This window comes from Hylobates moloch, unplaced genomic scaffold (assembly GCF_009828535.3).
Source record: "Hylobates moloch isolate HMO894 unplaced genomic scaffold, HMol_V3 SCAFFOLD_4, whole genome shotgun sequence".
Taxonomy (NCBI): domain Eukaryota; kingdom Metazoa; phylum Chordata; class Mammalia; order Primates; family Hylobatidae; genus Hylobates; species Hylobates moloch.
The window spans coordinates 117,651,559-117,669,324 of NW_026652279.1; positions in this window are offsets into that span (position 1 = coordinate 117,651,559).

Consider the following 17,766-nt stretch of genomic DNA (forward strand, 5'->3'; position numbering starts at 1 on the left):
TAAACAGTCTTTTGAAATATTATAATCATTGGCAATGCACCTAATCACCCTAGAGCTCTGATGGAGATGTACAAGGAGATTAGTATTGCTTTCATGTTTACTAACACAATATTCGTTCTGTAGACTGTGGATCAAAGATTAATTTCAAATTTCAGGTGTCATTAAGACTTACATTTTTCAATATTTTAGCTGCTGTAAATAATGATTCTTGTGATAGATGTGAGCAAAGAAAATGTACAACCTCTGGAAAGAATTAACTTATTGGCTAGATGACATTAAAACATTTGTGACTCATAGGAGCAGGTAAAAAGATCAATATCAACAGAAGTTTAGAAGAAGTTGATTCCAACCCTCATGGATGACTTTGAGGGGTTCAAGACTTCAGTGGAGGGAAGAAATGCAGATGTCGTGGGAATAGTAAGATATTGGAGTCTAAAGATGTGACTGAATTTCTACAATCTTGTGATAAACTTGAATGGATGTAGATTTGCTCTTTGTGGGTGACTAAAGAAGATGGTTTCTTAAGATCAAATTTGCTCCAGGTGTGGATGCTGTAAACATTGTTGAGATGACAACAAAGGATTTAGAATATTCCATAAAGTAGCAACAGGTTTTGAGAGGATTGACTCCCATTTTGAAAGATGTTTTATAGTGAATAAAATCCTATCAAACAGCATCACATTCTGCAGAAATATTTTTGTAAAAGTGTCAATTGATGTCTTAAATTTTATTGTTGGCTCATTTTAAAAATTCCCATAGCCATTCAACCTTCAGCAACCACCACCTTAAGAGTTAGCACCCCTCAATTAGAGCCTCCCCCAGCAAAAAGATTACAACTCTTCAAAGACTCAGAGGTTTGTTAACGTTTTTTAGAAATAAAGTATTTTTAAATTAAGGAACGTGCTCTTTTATAGACATAATGCAATTGCATACCTAACTGACTACAATGTAGTATAAACATACTTTTGTATGTATGTATTGGGAAACTAAAAAAATTGTGTGACTCATTTTATTGTTACATTCATTTTATTACGGTGATCTGGAACCAAACCTGCAGTATCTCTGAGGTATACCTGTATTTCAAACATCCTTAAGTAATACTATCTCTGTAGCAGGCAGAATTATGCATCAAGAAAACTATGATAAACTCACTAAGCTGTGGAAAAGTTTAACAGACTGACCAAAGCCTGATGAACTCCCCATCATCAAAGTTCCTCAGGTGTCAGCTGGATGATCACTTGGTGGGCGTGAGGGGGGGGTGCTGTGGATAAAAGGTAAATATTGGTTGGTGAGGCCCAGATCCTTTTAATCTTAGACTGGCAAAATTTAACTACCTCATGGAGACGTTGTGAACGCTCCTTGAAAAAGGACACATTAATTTACAAATGTTACTGCTCTGATGATGCACAATTCTAGGCAAAGTATTGGTGGCATAATGCGCTTACAGACTTCGTGCAGATTCCAAGGTGTATATATTTCTTTTATCAATAGCTATTACCCAGATATAAATGGTAACACCTAGGCAATTACAGCGACTGAAATGTCAACTTTGTCTTTTGCCTTCTGAATCTAGACCTTTGACAACAACAACAACAAAAAACTCTGAAACACAAATGAATACCCTAAATATGCAAAGTATTAAGCTTAATATTATGCTTTCCAAATATATTGAAATTACTAAATGAGAGTAAAATCTTTTGAAGATGTATTTTCAGTAGATTATGGGTAGTTTTCTTAAATAAAATGAGTGTTAAAGATGTAAATTTATTTAATACCTTGGTATTTTATTTCTACATTTTCATGTTAGCAAAAAATTCAAAATAGCATGAAAATGAAAAATAATTAATAAAAACATTAATCATATTTTTACTGAACCTTAATATAGTCCCATTTATGTTCAGTTTGAAAATGAACAAAAGTGTAAAAGAGTTATTTTATCAAGAATACATATTTTTGAATACTTTATTCAAAAATGGTCCCATTACTGGAATTAAAATAAGTGTAAATACAGGTAATTTTGAGAGCAGGGATTAGCTTACAGGGATAGAAATTTCAATTTTTGGTAAAGAGTGAACAATAAAATCTTAGGGATGAATGCAAAGATAGTTTAAGGAGTACAGAATTAATAATATAGAAAGGAGCTTAAATTTGGCCAAATATAAAACCACGAGACAGAAACTGACACTGTAAAGTGAAAAAAAGAAATGTCAGAAATCAGAAAAGCCACAAAGAAAGTAATAATAAATTTTTAAAGGAGAACAGAGAACAGAGCCACTCAGTTATCACTTGTTTATGCTGCTAGAAAAAAGGTATCAACAAGAATGAATAAAATACCCTCTTTTTATTTTTATAGGTATGTATTTAGATTTTTAATACCCTCTTTTCAGAAAAGTATTTTCAATACCTTTAATATAATTTGCTAAATACAAGTTAATATAGCACATTCACTTATTCAAAGTATACATCAATTTTATTAAAAAGCAATTGCTATACAACTTCTTATAGGAATAAGTTTCTCCCCACATACAGAACTCCAAAACATTAACTTATTGAACTTTGAATATGTCTCTACTCATGGCGTTTAAGAAGGGACAAAATTTAATTGACCTCTATTCCATTTATTTGCATTGTACTTACCGGCAGGATTATAAATGAATATTTTGTCTCCATCAGAAGAAAAACAATACTGTTATATCTCTCCAATAGCAAATCATGCCAAAGCCAGAGCAAGTTAATAAAAATGCTGATGGTTAAAATGCCCCCTGATGAAAACAGAAGGAAAAATATTCTTATGGGTTCAGTCCCCACATTTTCTTCCAATCTCCTTGCAGAACTCTATAAATGAATCATTGTGGACAAAATAATTTTGTACTCCACTTCAAACAAACTTCTTAAGCACAGAAAATTCTTACATTCTGATAGACAATAGAGACTTTGGGGTGAGGGGGAAGTGGATGATAAATTACTTAATGTGTACAATGTACATTAGTCCAGTGATGCATACATTAAAAGCCCTGATTTTGTCACTATGCAATATGTCGATGTAGCAAAATTACCCTTGTATCCCATAAGTTCATACAAATAAAAATATTCTATAGTAAAAACAAAACAAACCATTGTTTTAACGCAGGGAAGGGCCATTGATTTCATTTGAAACAATTCTCCAACAGGACATGGCATCTCAGATAGCTCCTTGGCCCTTGGTCATTGTGTGCAGGTTTTTCACGTGAGTGCCAGGCAGAATGCAAGGTACTGAGATCCAGTGAGCACTGGGCATACCCTGGAGACTGGCTCAGGGCACAAGGTGCTTGTGGCACCAAGCCCTGTAGCATTCCCTGCATCCCAGAAATTAGACTCCTTCACACATGCCTCCCTCTATTCCCCCGCCAACTTCATTTCCAGGCTCCAGTATTTAGTATAGTAGAAATTGAGTTTTCCTTCTTGTTATTTCTGTTAATATAAAAACCAACCACAATCCCATGAGAGAAATTAACCTGCAGTGAGCAAAAGGGAAGAAAGGAAGAATGAGGAGGACTGTCTGATAATATAAGCAAACAGGATGGGCTTTTACCAACACAGCCTGAAACAAACATGTGAACACTGATAGAGCTGAATAAAAGCTTATCAGTAAAAATCAGTGCATATACACATATTTAATCCAAGTTTCTAAGAATAAAATGGTAACAACTCAAATGTTCATGAATCGATGAGTAGATGAAGTATGGTATATTCATTAAAAACTGAAACATTTTACATTCTACTCTTTACAACCTTTAAAAGAGAATCATTAGCAAGGAATGTAAATTATTTGAAAATGCAGCAAACACTACATTTTAGAAAATCCTCCTCTACCACCAATCTTACAAGCCGTGACACTTTTACTATGATAATAGGATTGCATAGATTTCGAAAAAAAATTGAAAATAACATTTTAATATTTGTATAAGTAAGGCTTTATAATTTATCTGTAAGTGTAAGCAGTCTTTAGGATGGAGGACAAGCATATGGGGGCATTTTTATTGTCATTTATTCCCTAAAGCCAATTATAACTAATATCTTCTTACATTCACACCAGCTCCTCCACCCACCTTCTCACTCATCCCTCCAAACACACATACCACTTCTTTATTTTGCCTTTTTCTAACTTAATCACATTCCAGTGGAATACAGGAACAAGGTAACATAATAAACTGTGAGGGCTTAACCTTCTGTCAGTTTAACAAGTAAATCTTACTTCTGATATAGCTGAGTAGTTTCTACATGATTAGCAGTTCTACAGATAACTAAAATATTTCCATGTAAATAAAAATAAAATAAGTAGAATACTAATAAAATACTCAATTAATCCAAATGAGTTCAAAAAGGAGGAACAAGAGAACAAAATAACAAAAAGGGATTAAAGGCAAAGCAATCAAATATATTAATAATTACATAAAACATTTATGGAATAAACACTAAAATCTCCAGAAAAATCAATTAGATATAAATAAATTTTAATCTCAATTTTTTTAGAGATTCAAAACAATAATTTATTAAAAGCTTTTGTGTTTACATTTATTTCACCTATTGTCAGGAATTATCTTTTTTCTTTTTTTCTGCAGAAGCAAGTTCTTAATTATAATCATGTTACTTCTGCCATGATACCTTCTTTTAAGTTTTTTGTAACCTAGGTCTACTGGTAATGAATTTTCTCATTTTTGAAGGAGAAAAATATATTTTTCATTCATGTTTGAAATATATTTTCTTGGCGGGGTGCGGTGGCTCATGCCTGTAATCTCAGCACTTTGGGAGGCTGAGTCGGGCTGATCACGAGTTCAGGAGATCGAGACCATCCTGGCTAACGCGGTGAAACCCCGTCTGTGCTAAAAATACAAAAAAGTTATCCGGGCAGGTGGCAGGTGCCTGTAGTCCCAGCTACTCGAGAGGCTGAGGCAGGAGAATGGTGTGAACCTAGGTGGCAGAGCTGGCAGTGAGCCAAGATTGCGCCACTGCACTCCAGCCTGGGTGACAGAGCAAGACTCCGTCTCAAATTAAAAAAAAAATATATATATATATATATATTTTTTTCTCTTGGGTTAGCAGAGTTTTTTTGCTATTGTGTTGTTTGCTTTATTTTATATATTCCAATACCCTGTCTTCCAGTACTTTTAAAGTAAGAAATTTGCTGTACTTCTTATATTTATTTGTATATATAATCTGCTGTTTCCCATCTTTATTTCTTTTTTATTGCTTGCAATAGATTTAATTTATCTTGAATTTTCAACATTTAGAATGTTATGTCTCTTGATACATTTTGTTGAAAGTACTTATTCTGCTTGAGTTTTTTTTTATGATTTTCATTATTCTTAAAAAATGGCCTTTGTTTCTTCAAATATTTACTCTATATGTTTTTTGTGTTTTTCTGGGATTCCCATTGTGTATATCTTAGACCATTTAATATTGCCGCACATCTCTTGGATGCTCTGGGGTTTTTTATTATTCTCATTTCTTTTTGTCTTTCAATTTGGCTATTTTTTATTGTTTTTGTTTGTTTTTATTTTTGAGGCAGGGTCTCACTCTGTTGCTCAGGCTGGAGTGCAGTGGCATGTTCTCGGCTCACTGCAACCTCCACCTTCTAGGTTCAAGCAATTCTCCTGCCTCAGCCTCCCGAGTAACTGGGGTTACAGGCATGTGCCACCATGCCCAGCTAATTTTTGTATTTTTAGTAGAGACAGGGTTTCACCATGTTGGTCAGGCTGGTCTTGAACTCTTGAAGTCAAGTGATCCACCGGCTTTGCCCTCCCAAAGTGCTGGGATACAGGTGTGAGCCACCGTGCCTGGCCCTTTTATTGTTTTTTAAATTAACTTTTCACTTACTCTTTCCACAACTCTGTCAAGTCTACTGATGAGCCTGTTAAAATAAATCTTTGTTTCTGTTACCAGGTTGCTTTTGCTGTTGTTTTAAGCTTAACTTTTGACACTTTTGTATAGTTCATTTTCTGAAATTCCCTACCTATTGTTTGTTGTACATCTTTTCCACTAGAGCCTTTTGTATATTACAGTATTTTAAATTCCCAGCCTGATAATTTCAATATTTGAGTAACTTTGGAGTCTGGTTCAGTTAATTGCTGTTAAATGTATCATAATTCTTAACTGATTTTGACACATTTTATATAGAACAAGAGAGACAGAAGTGAATACTTTCTGGATTTTAGTGGTTACTTATCTTTGACTACTAGGTCATTGGCACGGGTGTTTGATTCAATGTAATCCAGAGTAGATCTGTCTTTAGGTTTTCTTGTTGCAAGCTTCAGTGGAACATTCGATGTTATTCCTCTAGTGTTACCTCGGGCTTAGGATACACACTGGTTTGCCAGAGGGTCTTCATCACTGCTCTTCTTCAATCTAAGTTTTAAAACTGCACCTTAGAAAGCACCTCTCTAAATACTCTTCATACCCTTGCTCCTTCGTCTAATAACAGGCTGCTATTTCCAGTTCCCAGGTGTTGCAATTGCAGTTTTTGGGGTAGAAGTGTTCTCTCTTCTCTTGGTTTGCCCCGCCTCAGGCAGGCTTTATGACCCCAAGTCTTAGGTTGTGGCCTTCTCTCACTGTTAAAAATTGTGGTTTGGGCCCAGGAAATGTTTCTGCTACATTCCCAGGGGTGGAGGGACATTTTCCTCACTTTGCCTGTTCCTTCCCCCATTGCAGACCTTCATTTGTGTCATCTTACCTTCATTTGTGTCATCAGGATAAAAGAGTTTGCTGTTCTTCTCCAGTGGCTCATGACTTTTGTTCCTGAGAGGACAAGGGCACAGGTAGAACTATATATTTTTCAAGCATCTGTAGCCACTCCACTCCTCCTGGCCAAAACTTCCGGTCTCCCTCCCTTCTCCCAGTTTTTATCATATATACCTGGTCAGGTCCAGGGAACTTGTAGGCTGCAAGTGATTGTGAGTTCCCCTTATGTCTGCAGCTTTTAAGGGTTCTATTCAGTCTTTACAAATTTGTTAAACATTTTAATGGGATTCTTCTCACCTACTTGAAGTAAGACTTCTGTTGTGTTTTACTGCCACAAATGAGCCACTGCTTATGCTCTATCTTGAATTCCCTTAGATTTCAGGCTAGTGTACTGCCTTGGAATCTTGACACTCCAGTGAGTTCAAGAAAACTTATGGCTTTATAGATTATCCAGCTTTTTCATGTTAGGATATGAAAATGTTTCTTTGTAGCTTTCTACTTCCTGAGGTGAAGCCAGACATCTGATTATCTAAATAATTTAACGTGCATTTTAACTTGATAATGTTTAAATGTAATCATCACTTCTACCTCCTCTCAAATATTACAAGAACCTAATTATATTGACTTATGATATTTATTTTTGTTCATGAGAAACATATTTTTAGGGTTTAAGAAATATTATTTATCTTTTTAACTTTTTTATGATTTCTGTATTCTTTGCTCTTCTAACGTTTTATTATGATGTGTTGTAGTTTTGATTGTAACGCTATATACATGTAAATCAATTACATGGCTTGAATCTTAGAATCTACACCTTTCATTCAATTACCATCCACTTAAGCCACTTGTGACTACCAGGTTGAAAACATGATCGCTGGGCATGATGCTCAAGCCTACTTTTCTATTTTATATTTTCCTCTTCATATTTTATCTTCCATTTTTTTCATTTTTTTTCAATTTTTCTCCTTTAGATCTTTCTTCTAGAGCATTAATTCTACATATACTTATGTCAAATGTGCTATGTGACCTATACATTGACCTTTAATCATAATAACTATATTTTCTATAAACTTTGTTTTATTATTTTTAAAATTTCTCTGTATTTTTATTACTAGCACAAATATGTATTTAATTTTTATTATATTTTAATCTTCATTCATTGAAGTACTTCCATTGTTTACTATGTTTTCTGACATTAATAATCAATTGTGTCATTGTTGGGTTTTAGTGGCACTAAATATATTGATATCCTAGCAATGGGAAATTGGAATTAAAAATTAAAATCACAATATTATTTATATTAGCATCTCCAAAGTAAAATATTTAGGTAAAACATCCCCAAAATGCATACAAAATTTATATTAGAAAATCTACTAAAATCTAATGAGAACAAAACTGAAGAAGATCTGAATATAAGGGCTAGCCTATGTTCATGAATAAGCAATCTCAATATTGTCACGATGTCAGTTTTTTCTAATTTTATCTACATATTCAATTTAATTCCAATCAAAATCACAGAATGTTGTTTGCGGATATCAATAAACTGATAATACAGTTTATAGAAAGATGCAAAAATCCTGGAATAGTAAACACGATATTGAACTGGTCAAATAAAATTGAATAATTTACACTACCTGATTTCAAGTCTTCTTTTAAAGCTATAGTATTAAAGATAGTGTGATATTGGCTAATGAATAGACAAATAGGCCAGGTGTGGTGGCTCCCACCTGTAATCCCAGAACTTTGGGAGGCCAAGGCAGGCAGATCACCTGGGGTCAGGAGTTTGAAACCAGCTTGGCCAACATGGTAAAACCTCATCTCTACTAAGAATAACAAAAATTAGCCAGGCCAAGATGGTGAAACCATGTCTGTACTAAAAATACAAAAATTAGCTGAGCGTGGTGGCATGTTCCTGTAGTTCCAGCTACTTGGGAGGCTGAGGCAGGGGAAATGCTTGAACCCAGGAGGTAGAGGTTGCCATGAGCTGAGATCACACCATTGCACTCCAGCCTTGGTGACACAGCAAGACTCCACCTAAAAAAAAAAAGACGAATAGATCATCAATGGAACAGAATAGAAAGCCAAGAAATAGAGTCACAAAAATGTAGACAATTGATCTTGGACAAAAAAGAGTGAAAGCAATACATTGGGGGAAAAATATTATTTTCACAAAATGATGCTAGAATAAAGACATCCACATGCAAAAAAATAAAAAAATGAATCTAGACACAGACCTTATTCTGCCTACAAAATGGGTCATAAACCAAAATGTAAAAGGCAAAACTTTAAAATTCTGGAAGATGACATAGGAGAAACCCAGATAAACTTGGATTTGGCATTTCATTTTTTAAACTTTGATGACAAAACCAAAGTCATGATCTATGAAAAAACAATTGATAAGGTAGACTTCATTAAAATTAAAAACTTCTGCTCTGTTAAAGACATTATTAAAAGAGATAAGACAACTACAGACTGGGATAAAATATTTCAAAACACATCTGATAAATAACTGTTATCCAAAATATATACAGAACTCTTAAAACTCAATAAGAAGAAAACAAACAACCTGACTAAGAAATGAGCAAACAATCTGAACAGACACTTTATCAAAAAAAATGCAGATGGCATATAAGTATACAAAAGATATTCAATATTATTTGCCATTAGGGAGTTGCAAATTAAAACAGCGGGATACCGGTACACATCTATTTTAATGGCTAAAATCCAATATGCTGAAAACAGCAACAAATGCTAAGGAGGATGTGGAGCAACAGAATCTCTAATTCTTTGCTGGTGGGAATGCAAAATGATACAGGCACTTTAAAAACAGTTGGAAGAATTCACACAAAATTTAAATAAGCTCTTACCAAATGAACCAGCAATTCTGCTCCTTGGTTTTTACCCACAGGAGTTATAAACTTATGTCCACATAATAACCTGCACAAATATGTTTAGATTAATAGCTGCTTAGTCATAATTGCCCAAACTAGGAAGCAACCAAGATACCCTTCATTAAGTAAAATGGATAGACTATGGCACATCCAGAGAATTTAATATTATTCAGTGCCAAAAATAAATGAGCTATCAAGCCATAAAAAGACATAGAGGAATCTTAAATGCATGTTACTAAGTGAAATAAGTCAACACAGAAAGACTATACACTATGTAATTCCAATTACACGGCATTCTGAAAATGACAAGACTATGGAGACAATGAAAAGATCAATGGTTTCCAGGAGCTGGGAAGAAAGAGGGATGAATGGGCAGAGAAGAGGATTTTTAGGACAAAGAAATTATTCCATATAATACTATAATAGTGGTTATGTCTCGAGAAATTTGTCAAGAGCTGTAGAATGTAAAATTTCAAGTATAAATTTCAATAAAAACTATGAACTTTGGGTACTAATAAGTTGTCAATGTGGGTTCATCAATTTTAATAAATGCAGGGCTCGTGCAGGTGGTTGATAGTTGTAGCAGCTGTGCATGTGTAGACATAGGAGGTATATGGGAACTCTGTACTATCCCCTCAAGTTTTCTGTGAACCTAAAACTTCTCTAAAAAGTAAATTCTATGTTTTTAAATGAACACAGCTAAAGCTTACTTAATTGGGTCCTGGGTTGTAGAAATGCCAGTACTTAGTTGTATAAATTGATTCTAATCAACATTCTAGGAATACTTCTTATCTGGGATCATTTTAGCATTATCTTTCAGCTTGAGTTATTCAAGAACATACAAATATGTAATTCATAGCCACCACTGAATATCACCTTTTATCTAAGTCCTGTATGTAGGACACAGCACAACTTATTGTAATTTTCTGGACGGTTGGACAGGCGTTTTTTAGTGTCCTTTCACTGATGTAGAGATATTTTAGGGTCAAAAATTTTAGTTTACTACCTTTATACATAAATGGAGATGATAAAAATGCCCTGCTTATGTTAGCCCAAAAGCCAAAGACTATCCCTCATGGATATTAATAGTCCAACTTAGAGCTCTTAAAAGGCTAATTGAGCCTTTTACTTAATTTCGTATTTCAATTCTGGCTTAGAGAAAATTCAAGTGTTTTTGTGCCCACTATGTATTGAAATTATTTAATACCAATATTATAAATTTTATTTTTTTAAAGCAGAGTAGGTCTGCCTTTTCAATCAAATAAGGTCCCTCAATGGTAATCACTTGTAATAAATCACTAATTACATGTAATTGTAACTTTGATTACTACTTTTCCAAACATTATCTTTGAGAAAATATATTTGTATATTTTTTATATTTGGTATTTAAAAGTATTTTAATTATAATTTTTTTTTATTGTTTTCTAGAAAAAGTGCAGCTTTTACAATTTTCACATTGAGATTTTCATGGGAAATATAGTTGTAGATAACATTTGAAAAATAATTTTAGTTATTAAAAAGCAATGTATACTCTTCAGGGACATAGTTGCTACCACAGTGTAAATTATTAAGATAAAGAACTCTGCTTTGAGGTTTCTGGAGTAAATTCTTGCTTTACAAATTTATGCCATATAATCATTTGGTTAGCTACACTATGCCTTAGTTTTGGGGTATTAACTTTGTATTGGTTTTTATTGTTGCCATAACAAATTACCATAAATTTCACAAATTAAAGCAGCACAAACATATTATCTTACAATTCTCTAGGTCAGAAGTCTGACATTGCCTAAGATCAAAATGTTGGTAGAGCTGCTTTCCTTTCTAGAGACTCTAGATATGAAGTCATTTCTTCATGCATTTAAGGTTGCTGGTAGAATTCAGTTCCTGGTCACTGTAGGACCAAGTTTCCCATTTTCTTCTTGGTTGTAAACTCAGGAAATATTCTCTAGTTTCTAGAGGCATCTGCCTACCTTGGTTTATTGCCTCCTTTCTCCATCTTCAGTGCCAGCAAGCATGGGTCAAGTCCTTATAACGTAGCATCTCTTTAAACCTTTGTCTGTCATTACATCTCCTCTGAGCATGGTTGGCAAAGGTTTTCTAGTTTTAAAGACTTAGGTCATTAGACTGTAACTACCATGATAATCTAGGATATTTTCATCATTTCAACTTCTGTATCCATTATCAAATCTACAAAGTTTCTTTTGCCATAACAGGTAACTAGTCCCAGGTTCCAGGAAGTACAATGTGAACATCTTTGGGATGTCATTATTCTGCCTAGTATGATCTTTTTGTATACTGACTCTCCTTATTTGTAAAAATTGACTTCTTTAGAAACTCATGTTAGGTGTATATTGGATCTTCCATTCTACCTCACAGTCTTTAAAGTCTTCATATTTCTAGGTTTATATCTTTAGGCAGCATCTGCACCACAGCATGCTCTCTGATTCCTGAAGACCTCAGTATACGATTTTCTCCAACTTCCTCTCAGAAACAATCATTTAACTTGATGCATTTTCAGGTCCACGTTTTTGTAAAGGAATCAACTCAAGCACTACATTATAAAAAGGAATTACTTTTGCACTTTAATATATGCTTATATATGTGTCATTGTGTACGTGTATCACAATATATTTGATTAATTTTTTCTGTATATCACTTATTCATTCTAGTGAAATGTAGGTTTTGAAAGTCAGAAAAACTGCCCTATAGATCCCATTTTTTAGAACAATGCAAGGACCATCATATGCACTCAAGAAAAACTTGATGGTTCAATCAATAAATGTATTGGGCAAATGAATGAATAAATCGCCATGCTCAGATACATTTGATTTTAGTAAGACAGCATGATAGAAAAAAATGACTACTAAGTTATGGCTAAAGTATTCTCAATTAGTTTGGTTTTTAGCTAGTTGGTTCCAATCTTTGGATTTTCCTTGGTACCCAGATTTCAAAAACAAGAAGGTCATATGGTATGATGATTTCACTGAAACAGATTTAACAAAAAAATTCCATGAATTTCCACGAGCACCCAATAGCAATTTAAAATCATGTTATAGATGATCCTGAATTTTCTTTGCCTTTATAAATCCCCAGTTCAGAATTGGGGAATAAACAATAAAAAGCTATCTTAAAAATTAATAGGATTATGGAAAATATCAACTTTTAAATTAGCTAGACAGAGGAAACCACTTCAGGCATATTTATACATTTGTTAAGTGCATCAATAAGATTTATCCTTTAATGTAGTAATTCATACCTTTCATATTAATTAGACATATAAATGATAAATATATTTTGATAGAATTTCAGAATAAAAATCCTTCCATTCAAGTATGGCTCTGCCAATATGCAGATGAATTGTCTAATCAGGCCGCACAGTCTCACTGAGTCGGTTCCCTCATCCATATACTAAGAGGCTTCTATTAGATATCATGTATAACCTCTATGGTTCTGAAATTATTTAATTTCTGTGTGAAGTGTCTTTTATTCCCTACATCATCTTTTATTCAAATGGCATCTGGGTTACTCAAATTATAAAATACTTTCTTTGATGTATGAGGAACAAAAGTGTGATTCTTGCTTAGAGTAATATGTCAAATTATGATATTTCTAGTTAATAAAAGTGAAACGCTATTCTCTCTCATATCCTGTTTGTTGTGATTATATATCACCAAATAATAAGTATATATAACTATACTATACATACAATTTATCTAGATAATAAATAAAATATTTTTATATATCTATGTAAAGTACATAATTCAATAATTAGGAAAATTTGTCCAACCATTAATCAGAGAAAATTTACTTTATTGGGCATGCCCTATTGCGATTTCAGTATGACACAGAGTATATTTATATTACATATTATTTTCGCTGACCAAAATTATGATTTTCTGCCATACAATGTTTGTTTAATTTACTTGTTATGTGTTATTATGAATGATATGCTGTTTTCTAATATGGGCTTTTGTGGAATGGCTATGCATTTATAATTAGTAATCCTTCACTATTACCTTGCTCAGAGAATCATGAATTCTCTCTTGCCTTTCTGTTTTTTTCTTTCTGTTTTAGAAATCCTAAAAACGTGACTGGGATGGGTGGCTCACGCCTGTAATCCCAGCACTTCGGGAGGCCAAGGCCATCGGATCATGAGGTCAGAAGTTTGAGACCAGCCTGGCCAACATGGTGAAACCCTGTCTCTACTAAAAATACAAAAATCAGCTGGGTGTGGTAGCATGCACCTGTAATCCCAGCTACTGGAAGGCTGAGGCAGGAGAATCCCTTGAACCCAGGAGGTGGAGCTTGCAGTGAGCCGAGGACACACCATTGCACTCCAGCCTGGGACAGAGCAAGACTCCGTCTCAAAAAAAATAGAAATCCTAAAAACATTGTGCCTTATATACTGAAATAAAACAAAAGCATAAACACTAAGTCATCTTAATTATCATTTAAAAATTTTGACTTGAAATATGCCTAAACCGAGTTAATGTATGTAATTCAATCTGTGTTTCTCTTCATCAAGATGATTCCAAATTAAATCCTTTAAGAAAATATGCCATTATGAATAGAAAATATAAAACATCAACAGACTTCCTTGGATTCTACTTATATTACACAATGAAAGCATGTTGGAGGCAGCACAAATGTTTCTTGTGATTAGGCACATCTGAAGCCTGTCAGTAACAACATGAACCTGTGATCAATTAAGCAGCTGACTAATTGTTACCTCCCCCTCCTTGCTCTTATTACCCAATAAATAAGAATGGCTGTAGAAGCTCAAGGGGGTTGCTGCCTTTGTTCACTAGAAGCAGAGAGCTCTCTTATTCCCCCTGCTAGCCTTTCCTTTAAACTGTTTCTTTTGCCTTTTTGTTATTTCTGTGTTTGTCCCTTTATTCAGTCATAATGACGGTCTCAAGCAGTAACAGTAGTAACTGCTATGATGGTCTCAAGCAGTAACCATGGCAGTCAGCCACAAGTGGTGCCCAACAGGGACGAATAGGGACAGACAGGGACACACAGAGATAAAGACTAGCAAAGACTAGCAATATAAGGTCAGTGCCCTAAAGATGTACAAAAGTAGAGACTAGCAAAGACTAGCAGAAACTTGAAGGGACTATCAGGGACAGAGACCTGAAGGGACCTGAAGATGCCTGCAGGGACAATAAGAAATAAGTAGAGATAAGGAAGTAGAGATAGGTAGGAGCAGACAGGGACTTGCAGGAACTTGCATAAACTAACAGGTACCATGGGGACAGATCAAGAAAACGACACAAGAAGCTGAGAAACCGCTGGAGTGCCAGGATTTCACCTTTTGCTGGAAATCAGAGGTACTATCAATGCTTAACGGAATGATGCTTTCTGACTGAGCTCCTCTCTATGCTGAATACAAGAGACCCTAATAGGCAAGAATATCATCGCCCCCATTCAGCATGAAGAAGTTGCAGGAGACAGACCTTCATCCTTCTGCAACCCTTAGGATTAAGGGTGCTCTTGTAAAAGGGAAGGGGGAAATATGTAAGAAGCATTCAAACCAGAGTGACTCCATTTTGAATAAGGGCTAAGAAAAATGAGGCTGGATCACCAACTGGCAATTAAGGGCTGCACAGCCTGCAATTGCCTTGCTCAATCAATTTAGAAACAAAATGGAGATGTTGGAGGCCACACAAATGTTTGTTGTGATTAGGTGCATCTGAAGCCTGTCAATAATGAACCTGTGATCATTTAAGCAGCTGACTAATCGTTACCTCCTCCTCCTTGCTCTTTTTTTTTTATTTATTATACTTTAGGTTTTAGGGTACATGTGCACAATGTGCAGGTTTTTTACATATGTATCCATGTGCCATGTTGTTTTGCTGCACCCATTAACTCGTCATTTAGCATTAGGTATATCTCCTAATGCTGTCCCTCCCCCCTCCCCCCACCCCACAACAGTCCCTGGACTGTGATGCTCCCCTTCCTGTGTCCATGAGTTCTCATTGTTCAATTCCCACCTATGAGTGAGAACATGCTGTGTTTGGTTTTTTGTCCTTGCGATAGTTTACTGAGAATGATGTTTTCCAGTTTCATCCATGTCCCTACAAAGGACATGAACTCATCCTTTTTTATGGCTGCATAGTATTCCATGGTGTATATGTGCCACATTTTCTTAATCCAGTCTATCGTTGTTGGACATCTGGGTTGGTTCCAACTCTTTGCTATTGTGAATAGTGCTGCAATAAGCATACGTGTGCGTGTGTCTTTATAGCAGCATGATTTATAGTCCTTTGGGTATATACCCAGTAATGGGATGGCTGGGTCAAATGGTATTTCTAGTTCTAGATCCCTGAGGAATCGCCACACTGACTTCCACAATGGTTGAACTAGTTTACAGTCCCACCAACAGTGTAAAAGTGTTCCTATTTCTCCACATCCTCTCCAGCACCTGTTGTTTCCTGACTTTTTAATGATGGCCATTCTAACTGGTATTACCCAATAAGTAGGAAGGGCTGTGGAAGCTCAAGGGGGGCTGCCTTTACTCACTAGAAGCAGGGAGCTCTCTTCTTCTTCCCCATGCTAGCCTTTCCTTAAAACAGTTTTTCTTGTTTCTTTGTTATCATTTCTGCATTCCTCCCTTCATTCAGTCATAATACAGTCTCAAGCAGTAACAATAGTAACTGCTGTAATGACGGTCTCAGGCAGTAACAGTAGTAACTGCTATAGTGACAGTCTCAATTAGTAACTGTGGCAGTCAGCCACAAAAGCAAACTTATGAATATTCAGGGCTTGTAAGTACATTTGAACCTTGAACAACATGGATTTGAATTGCATGGGCCCACTGAAATGTGGATTTTTTTTCAACAAAAGATGGATGGAAAATAGAGTATTCAGGGAATGCATGTCTTCTTTTGAAAAGTGTCTGTTCGTGTCCCTTGCCCCCTGTTTAAAGAGTTGTTTGATTTTTTTCTTGTGTCTTATAGATGCTAGATATTAGACCTTTCTCAGATGCATAGTTTGCAAAAATTTTCTCCCATTCTGTAAGTTATTTATTCTATTTATAGTTTATTTTGCTGTACAGAAGCTCTTTGATTTAATTCGATACCATTTGTCAATTTTTGCTTTTGTTGAGATTGCTTTTTGCATCATGAAATCTTTGCCCATGAGGGTCATCTTTTCTTATATGTGGGTTCTACAGAGCTGACTGCAGAACTTGTGTATGCATGTATTTTGATATATTCCAGAAGTGCTGGAACCAACTGCCTGAATATACAAAAAGCCAACTGTAACATGCTTTCATTTAAGCCAGTAGTTTATCTAATATTTTATTCCAAATATATTTCATTATATTATTTATTTAATATAAAGTTGTCACTAAGCAAACAAACGGCATTTTATCAGATAGTTATTGTGTTGGTTGGGTGTTCAAGCTATCTTGTTTAAGTTCAATCTCAATCACACCATAACTTTCTAACTTTAGACTTCTCACTTAACCTCGCTGAAACTTAGGCATGGACTCTGAAATTAAACAAATATAAGATCTTATATGTATATTATACGTATGATTTAGTTTAAAGTCCCAGTGTAAGTTGCAGAGTAGAAGAAAATAAATCAGTAAAACAAAATTAAAGGTCATATGAACAGGACCCCAGAGAGCAGTGTTGTCACCCTGTTTCAAAGTCTGAAAGTCAGTCTCAGTCAGTTGGCTATTGAGAATATCCCAGGCTGGTCAATGGAATTTGTTGTGAATTATATTTGCCGTATTTAAGGTTATTATTTGAGGTGAGAACTAACACTGAGCAGGCAATAAATTCTTAGAGGTTTTGTGAGATTTTTCCTCTAATTTATCTTTCTGAGAAAAGTAGACTTGATTATTTCTTTATGATTCGCATGCAACTTAGGGACACAGAGATTATATCTGATAAGCAAACCCTTGGCTGGACAAATAATTTATCATGTTTAAACTACTACTCCCAGAGACTGTGCTTCTAACAGGAAAAATACAAGAAAGGACATATTGAAAGAACTATGTTTTAGTATATTTCTTTTTTCTTTCTTTCTTCTTTTTTTTTGAGATGCGTCACTCTTCTTGCCCAGACTGGAGTGCAATGGTGTGATCTTGGCTCACTGCAAACTCTGGCTCCAGGGTTCAAGCGATTCTTTTGCCTCAGCCTCCCGAGTA